The 8563-nt window shown below is 39.8% G+C and overlaps 1 long non-coding RNA gene across 1 annotated transcript; it reads right to left on the bottom strand.

Annotated features, from left to right (window-relative positions):
* Positions 1-6514: 6514 nt before the first annotated feature.
* On the bottom strand, positions 6515-7639 carry LOC120928652. Its single transcript, XR_005747284.1, has 5 exons — positions 7455-7639; positions 7199-7330; positions 7008-7087; positions 6809-6883; positions 6515-6541 (listed from the first exon to the last, which is right to left on the bottom strand). It is a non-coding gene; the product is annotated as an uncharacterized LOC120928652 (long non-coding RNA).
* Between the last annotated feature and the right edge of the window lie 924 nt (positions 7640-8563).

Raw genomic sequence — 8563 nt, 5'->3', positions numbered from 1 at the left:
CCGAATATTGGAACTCCCAGAAAGAGAAAAGAAAGAGAGGAAGGAGAGGGGGCAGGCGCCTACAAAAAACCCAGACCATAGTTGGAGCAGGGATATATAACCTTAGTGGGGTTCCTCTGGATGAGGACGAATTGAAAGTCCTTGATAGAGGTCTCAAATTTGCCCCCACTAAGAATTTGAATAAGTTTCAAACTTACATTAGCCTGCAAAAGTACATCAGCGCACTTAACATGAAAAAGTATTTCCTGTCTAAGCCCACTAGTACAGCAGCACCTATTGCTAATTCCTATCACTCAGGTTTGCGTAATAAGTCCACTTTAACCCTCTTAATAAAGAGAATAAGTTTTTGGATGTTTTTAAGAACATGGTTGTAAATGACTTGGAAGCATTGAAGGTAAAAAAGGTATTGGATCCTCAATACATTAAAAGGGGTATTGAATCCTTGGCAAAAAGGAAAGACATCGTTATCCGCCCTGCGGACAAAGGGGGGGGTCTCGTTGTCCTCAGTAAAAACTATTATCAACTTGAAATGAGTAATCTTCTTTCTGATAGTGATACCTATAGGGTATTGTCTAAAGATCCTATGTTTGATTTCAAGGATGAACTTCATCATATCATTGAAGATGGGAGGGATCAAAAGATTCTTACCAAAAAAGAGGCGTTGTATCTCGATCCCTTGTTTTGTAGAACCCCTATTATTTATTTCTTGCCAAAGATCCACAAAAATAGTACCCATCCGCCTGGGAGGCCCATTGTCAATGGGATCGACTCGGTATCGGCCAGATTGGGCCAATATATAGATTCGTTTTTGCAACCTTTAGTGGTCAAAACCCCTGCTTTTCTGAAAGACACTAAGCATATTATCCAAATATTGGAATCTCTTGGTTGTTCCACTAATAGTATATTAGTCACTGCGGACGTCAGTTCGCTTTATACTATTATAGGACACAGTGACGCTATGGCGTCTGTTAAATGGGCCCTTTCCACATCAACACTATCAGGGAGACACCAAGAATTCCTTTTGGGCTGTTTGGATTTCTGCTTATCCAGAAATTATTTCTGGTATAATGGAGACTATTTGCTGCAGACAAGGGGAGTTGCCATGGGCGCTCGTTTTGCTCCCAGTGTGGCCAATATTTTTATGGCCTACTGGGAGGAAGAGGCGATTTTCCAACATCGCCCCCCTGAGTTGGTCTGTTACCGTCGTTATATCGATGACCTCATCATCATTTGGAATGGTGAGAGGTCCTCATTGGATACCTTCATCAGTGGTCTCAATAATAACAACAAAAATATTACACTCACATGGACCATTGACTATGAAAAAATTGTCTTTTTAGATTTGACCATAGTCAAAAATACGGACCATTTTAAACTCACCAATTATTTCAAACCTACAGACCGGAATGCATATATACCATTGGGAAGTTGCCATCACAAATCTTGGTTATGTAATATCCCCAAAGGGCAATTTATTAGATTACGCCGTAATTGCACCACTGAGTCTGACTTTGTTGACCAATCTCGTGTTTTGGCTGATAGATTTGTGCAAAAAGGGTACAACCAAGACCACCTTGAGAGGGAAATTGGACAGGTTCAGCAATTAGATAGAACTGTTTTAGTGTCCGATCGTGTGGCTAATGTCAGCCTTCCCCCCAATGATAAACACAATTTTAGAATGATCTTGGACTATAATGTCCAACATAAAAAATTTGAACGGATCATCTCAAAAAATTGGTCTATCTTGAAACAGGACAAAATATTGGGACCTGCATTACCAGCAAAACCCCAATTTGTATACAAAAAAACTCCCACTCTTAGGGATCGATTAGCACCTAGTGTGCTCGATCCCCCGGTCATTTCAGATAATAGAATGTTCAAATTCCTGGGAGGTTTCTATGCGTGTGGACGTTGTGTTCCATGCAAACATTCCAAAGTGAACATTAAAAAGAGGAAAAAATTTGTGGCATCTGCCACTGATAAAGAATATGATATTAAACAGCTCATCACTTGTGACACCGTAGGTGTTGTCTATATGTTGGAATGTGATTGCGGCCTGCAATACATAGGTAGAACCTCCAGACCCCTACATGTACGTTTAGCCGAACATGTTAATAACATCAAACAAGGGAAAACCACACACAATGTATCCCGCCATTTTAGGGATTTCCATCATAGAAATCCAAAAGGATTGCGTTTTTGGGGAATTGAAAAGGTTAATCGTCATTGGAGGGGGGGTAATTTTATCCGACAATTGAGCAAGAAAGAATCTTATTGGATTCATGAGACCCATGTTCTTTGTCCTGACGGGTTAAATGTGGACTTTGATGTTAATTGTTTTATATCCGATCGTTGACATGCGTTTTCAGATGTATATATTTTAAAAAAAAACTATTTTTATAACATTGTCCATAATTAATATTTGTATTTACATTGTTTTAATGTGGAATTTGATGTCAATTGTTTTTATTCGATCGTTGACATGCGTTTTCAGATACATATATTTTTTAAACAAAATATTTTTATAATATTGTCTATAATTAATATTTGTATTTACATTGTTTTAATGTTATGTTTTTGCTTGTCCGATGGTTGCAGCGGCTGACCTCATGTGTTGTACTGGTCTGCATGATAATGCAGCCCTGTTTTTTCTATCTTCCATTTTGTCTAAATGGGACTTTTGTATATTTATATATTTTTATATTTTTTCTTTGTCGTTGCTAAACATATGTATCCAGGGGGTTTTAAGTTATATTCACTCTCCCCTTGCATATTTCTGCTGACAGATTTGAATAGGTATGATCGCCGCAGTAAGTGATTTGCTTTCTGTTTTTTTGCGGTGCTTTTTGTCCTGCATGCTGATCCGTAGCCAGTGAGCTTTTTGTCCCACACACTGCCCTGTAGCTAGAGACCTTTTTGGTCCATATGCTGCATTGTAGCCACTTACTCTCTATAGCAACATACATGTATATAACTGGGTGCACGTTTCCTCTCCCCTACATCCGCTGAAGAAGTCCCGCCCTTGGGACGCAACGTTCGGTAGGGAAGTACGTGACGTCCCCCGCTGCCATCTATCGGACCATGCTGTGCGTTTTTGTTTGCATTTGATTCCTAGCACTGGATATAGTGCTTTTTATGTAAGTGTATTTTCACTATTAAATGTTATATTGGTTATTGCGGAGAAACACTATGTTTTGTTTTTCTTACATCGGATTTCATGGCTGCTATCCATGCTGATATTACTTGAGATCTGCCATCCATGCTGATATTACCTGAGATGTATTCCTTTCCTGCTTGGATTATGCTGTTACATGCCTGGGATTGACCCTTATGGGAAAGCGATTTTTTATTATCAGTGAGGTGAGCGGCCATTGTTACTATTGGTGGAGGTCTCCTGCTAACCCACGCTATATCACCTGCATGCCTCATATTGTCAGTCACTTATAAGAGAATCACCTGGATGATCTTTATTTGGACCTTCCCTCTAGCGCTGCACTATCTACTTTACATAGTTACCCTGTTTGTTGTAGAAGTTATTAGTGATGTTGTACATTCAGTGCCCGCTAAGGGTACTTACAGAATTTTTTTGGACGCGGGCCTCCAACGCACAGAAAATACATGCGGCACATTTGGCTCCCCTCTGACCCTCGCAATAATATGGGGTCAGACGTGGGCCCCTTTTCCCCTGACCGGGTACTTCTCCCCCGATCACGGGCCAGTTCGGAACATTTTATGTTCATTCTGATGCTTGTTTGTTATTTTATCAGTAATGTATTGTTTTCTTTTTTGAAGGTTATCGTTTTCAAGAACCCCCTCTTTCCTCCTCCTCCCCCATCTGCACGGACTGGACCGGGTAATCGTTGTACAGGATCACATGGTAAGAGGTGCGGAATGGTTTGGCTACCATGGCTCCTTTGAATGTATTATCATTAAATGTGCAGGGTCTAAATGTTCCACAAAAACGAGTGAAGGCTTTCCGATATTTTCAAGCCAAGAAAGCACATGTACTATGTTTACAGGAAACCCACTTCACCCCTAACGCCACCCCTAAATTTTTTCACGCTTCCTACCCTCAGGTATATACAACATCCGCTTCATCTAAAAAAAGTGGCACCCTAATTGCCTTTCATAGGTCTACACCATTTACTGTAAAATCTGAAATCAAAGATCCAGAGGGTCGCTACATCATTCTAACAGGACATATAATGGACACTGCAGTGACTATTGTGTCATATTACGCACCCAATCTAAACCCACTCCCATTCATGTCGCATTTATTTCAAGTGGTAAACATGCACAAATTTGGTTCCCTCTTTATTTGTGGGGATTCCAATCAGGTTCTCCTCCCATTTTTGGACAAAACCCCCTACTCCCCTCCGAAACAACAGGTTAAATGGTCCCTCTCCAATTTGCTATCTAAGTACAGTCTAGTGGACTCCTGGAGGGAAACGAACCCCACTAGGCGCACTTACACATACTTCTCAAATCCACATCAATCTTCTAGTCGTATTGATCACATTTTTTTGACAATAGGTATGCTGCCGGAGGTACTTGACTCCAGCATCATTCCTATTCCACAATGCAGTCTTCACCACTTTAGCCTCTGCTATACCCAAAAAGTATGATTCCACATGGTACCTACCAGACATAATCCTCAAGCACCCATCTTATAAAAATGTAATAGAACAAAGCCTAAAAGAATACATGACACTAAATGCAACCCCGGAAATCTCACCGCTTACACTGTGGGAAGCACACAAGCCAGTGCTGAGGGGAATAATACAAAAACAATACTGGATTCTTAAAAGGGAACGCAAGCAACTAGCATATAAACTTGAACTAGAACACAATCTGGCTTTCATGGCCTTTCAACATAGTTACTCGCCCAAAACAAAAGCCCGTCTCGACAAGGCACGAACGGAATATGATTTATTTCTCACGGAATCTGCCGATAAATCTCTGCGTAGGACTAAACACTTTTTCTACAAAAATGCTAAATAATCAGGCACACTTGCAAGATCACTTAATTCAATCAATAAAACATACAAACCTATTCAATTAAAAATTGCAAATAATAACATTTCTAGTAACCCGATCAAAATAGTGCAAAAATTCAGTACACACCTTAAAAAATTATACTCGGAAACTAAAGCATTCAATTTACAGGAGGCTGACACCTTTTTTTCTGATTTACAGTTGCCACGACTGAGTGATTCTCAAAACGCACTTTTAGATGAACCAATAACACAAGTAGACATCCTGACGGCCATCAAAGACCTTAAACTAAATAAAAGACCGGGTCTAGACGGGTTCACTGCACGTTACTATACAACGCTCAAGGAGCAGATCTCCTCCATGATGGCTGACTCCTTTAATGATTTATTGAGCCATAAATCCTTTAGACAAGAATCTCTCACGGCCACGATTTGTATGATACCCAAACCGCATTCCGACTCTACCCTTAGCGAAAACTACCGCCCAATATCCATGCTTAACACGGACATTAAAATACTTGGCAAAAGTCTAGCTAGCAGACTGAACAAGATTATTGGATCATTGATTCATCAAGACCAAGTGGGATTCATGCCCAATAGACAAGCAGGGGACAATATTCGGAGGGCAAGTCTATTAGCATACATTGCAAGAAAGAGGAAAATCCCAGCATGCTTCTTATCACTAGATATTAGACAGGCCTTCGACTCGGTCTCTTGGTCATACCTAGAGTACTCATTGTTGAAATGGGGCTTTGGTCCCAACTTCATACGATGGGTTCTACAGTTATACAAAAACCCGAAAGTGTATGTCAAATACGCAGGTTATAAATCAGATACATTCTCCATACAGAGAGGCACTAGACAAGGCTGTCCATTATCCCCTTTATTGTTTGCCCTCCTCATAGAACCCCTGGCCCAAAAAATAAGAGCTGACCCCAAGGTACTGGGTATTGAATTGGGTGGTGTAAAACACAAATTATGTCTATACGCGGATGACATCTTGTTGTTCCTCTCGTCCCCCCAAGTTTCTGGTCCCAACTTAACCCCGATCTTACACCAATTTGCGTCTTTTTCGGGTTTAGCGATAAATCCTAGGAAATGTCTGGCCCTCAACGTTTCACTTTCCAGCACAGAATTGAATGCGGCGAAAGTGGGTCTTCCCTTCGAATGGCCAGCCAAAAGCATCCCTTATTTAGGAATACACCTCACTGCTAAATTGGAGGGTATGTGATCGAGAGTCCTAAAAAAGGATACAGCACCTCATCCCAAAATAGATTCAAAGGAGGGGAATTTTTTGGAAGAGTTGGGGGGATTATTGCGGTGCGATGAAGGAAACCAGACAAAGTATGTATGTATATATAAAAATATATAAAAAAGGTTTATTCATTAAATTTTTACAAAATATAGTAATTCAATATTCAAATAGTGCATAAATTATTTTGTGGGAGCAAGATCTAGAAATAATTTTTTCGATCAGGTCGACCCTACTAGTTTCGCCTCTTGGCTTCTTCAGGGGAATAAGGACAAGATCGTCTCTCTAGATTACTCTAAAGAGATGAAAAAAGAATAAAACAATTTTAACATATGCATACAATATAAGCTCTAAAAGAACTTCGATTATATATGTTCAACAAAACATGTCATGTATATAGAGTACAGACAAAAGTTTGGCTGGGATCTCTGGCGGGGCAAGAGAAACCAAAGTTCATAGGAGCAAATGCGCATATATCCACAGCCAGGTAGCAGCCAATGCTGTTCAGCCCATGAGAGGGGGCTGGCAGCAAAATTCCATAGGTAGGAGAAATAAAACCTACCCTAGCTTCATGCACAGCCAGTCAAGGAAAAACCCCCTCAGGGTGGATATTGAAATCCAAGTTCAACTGACAGGACTTAAAAATACAGAAGAAAAAGAATCTATGTTAGAAGATGTGTTATTAAATTATGATCTGTTTCAACTAATTAAACAAATCCATAATAGAGTCAATAGGGTTAATATATGTAAAACAGCCATACCTTGAAGCGTAATAAAATCAAGGTGAATACAGGGGAATTAAGTAAGACAATAACATGGGCACTGAAGAGCCTCAATTCATCTGAGAAAAAAAAAAAAAAAAAAAAGTGTTTGAATAGATTTAGTATACTTCATAAAGTTAGTGAGAACATGGGTAACTAAATTATTAAGTGTAAGCAAGGGATCAACTTACATGGAGTATTTAACTAGATGAACAGTCTGAGTGCAAGCAAACATCAGCTGGTGATAGAAAGTCAAAGGATAGTCGTTTGCAGCAAAAATCAAGGACCAGTCAATTGCAGCTGAAAAGTCCACAGATAATCTCCTTTAAAAAGGGTAGAAAATGAATGAAAATAAATGAAAAAGTGAAGGTTTAGCCATAAGTATTCAAACCTTATACAGAGGAGACAATAGTGAGGAGAGTGAATGGTTGCAGGATGGAAACTTACCTATCTTTAAGAGGAATAAAGACATCTGTCAGTACCCTGTTGGTAGCAGACAGATAATGATCATATCATGCTATATATAGCCTGTTGGGGAGGCGGGTGCATCGCGATTGGATCTCAGAGGTCACATGGTCGCTGAGATGCCTACAATTCCCACACTCCTTAGCGCTGAAGCAGCCGTGTCATATGATGACAACGGCCAATCAGCGGAGCCGCACTCTGGAGAAAAAGGAAAAAAGGAAGAAAACGTATGAGTGCAGAGGGGAGGAACACGGAGCACTAAAAGAGAGCGATCGCCAGCCAGCAGCACCAAAACAGTCACACATACACAGAGCGGCGTGGACCATGACCGCAAGCTGACTGATCAAGGCAAACCAAGCAATCAAACATGAAAGCAAAAGCAGTAGATCCTATATTGTAGAAGTCAAAATATAATAAAGAATTAAGACAAACAAAAAATCACTAATAAGAAGGGGAGAGAGACCCTGAACAGGGATGTGAATGGGCTGATGTATGGAAAAGGGCTGTAGTGGCTTATTGGGAAGGATGCGCATTACCTCCAGAACTAATTAGGGCTCAAGCTAGTCCCACATATAGGTGAACCCAGAAAGGAAAAATTGCCAAGCCAGAGACCCAAGCCAAAATAAAAAAAATTATATACAACATATTTACCAATAAAATGAAAAATGTAGGGTTTACACTATATGTACAAACATATGTATTCAGTATATTTCAATACATACAATCAAAAATCGACAACATTATTATTGATTCATAAATTTTACATCAATATTCAAAGGAAGTAAATGTGATTGTTATAATGATATATAGCAATATATAACACATTATTGCCCCCATCATAAATGGGAGCAGGTGGGTTGATTTTAGCCAGTGCCGGAACTTGCCCACTAGGTGGAATATGGGGCAAAGAGTTTGGTGGTCAAAGTATAGATACATGTAGGACCTGCTGGAGAGTGGCAATAGAGCAGGATGTAATAAGGAGGGAGGAAATGACCAGACCATAACACCTTTCTTAGATGGAATAACGTAGAGGCCACACCATTTTATTTAATAATAATAGAATTTCTTATAAATATTTCTTTCACAGAAAG

The sequence above is a fragment of the Rana temporaria genome, chromosome 2 (genome assembly GCF_905171775.1).
Source record: "Rana temporaria chromosome 2, aRanTem1.1, whole genome shotgun sequence".
Lineage (NCBI taxonomy): Eukaryota > Metazoa > Chordata > Amphibia > Anura > Ranidae > Rana > Rana temporaria.
This window is presented reverse-complemented; position numbering and strand designations above follow the sequence as displayed.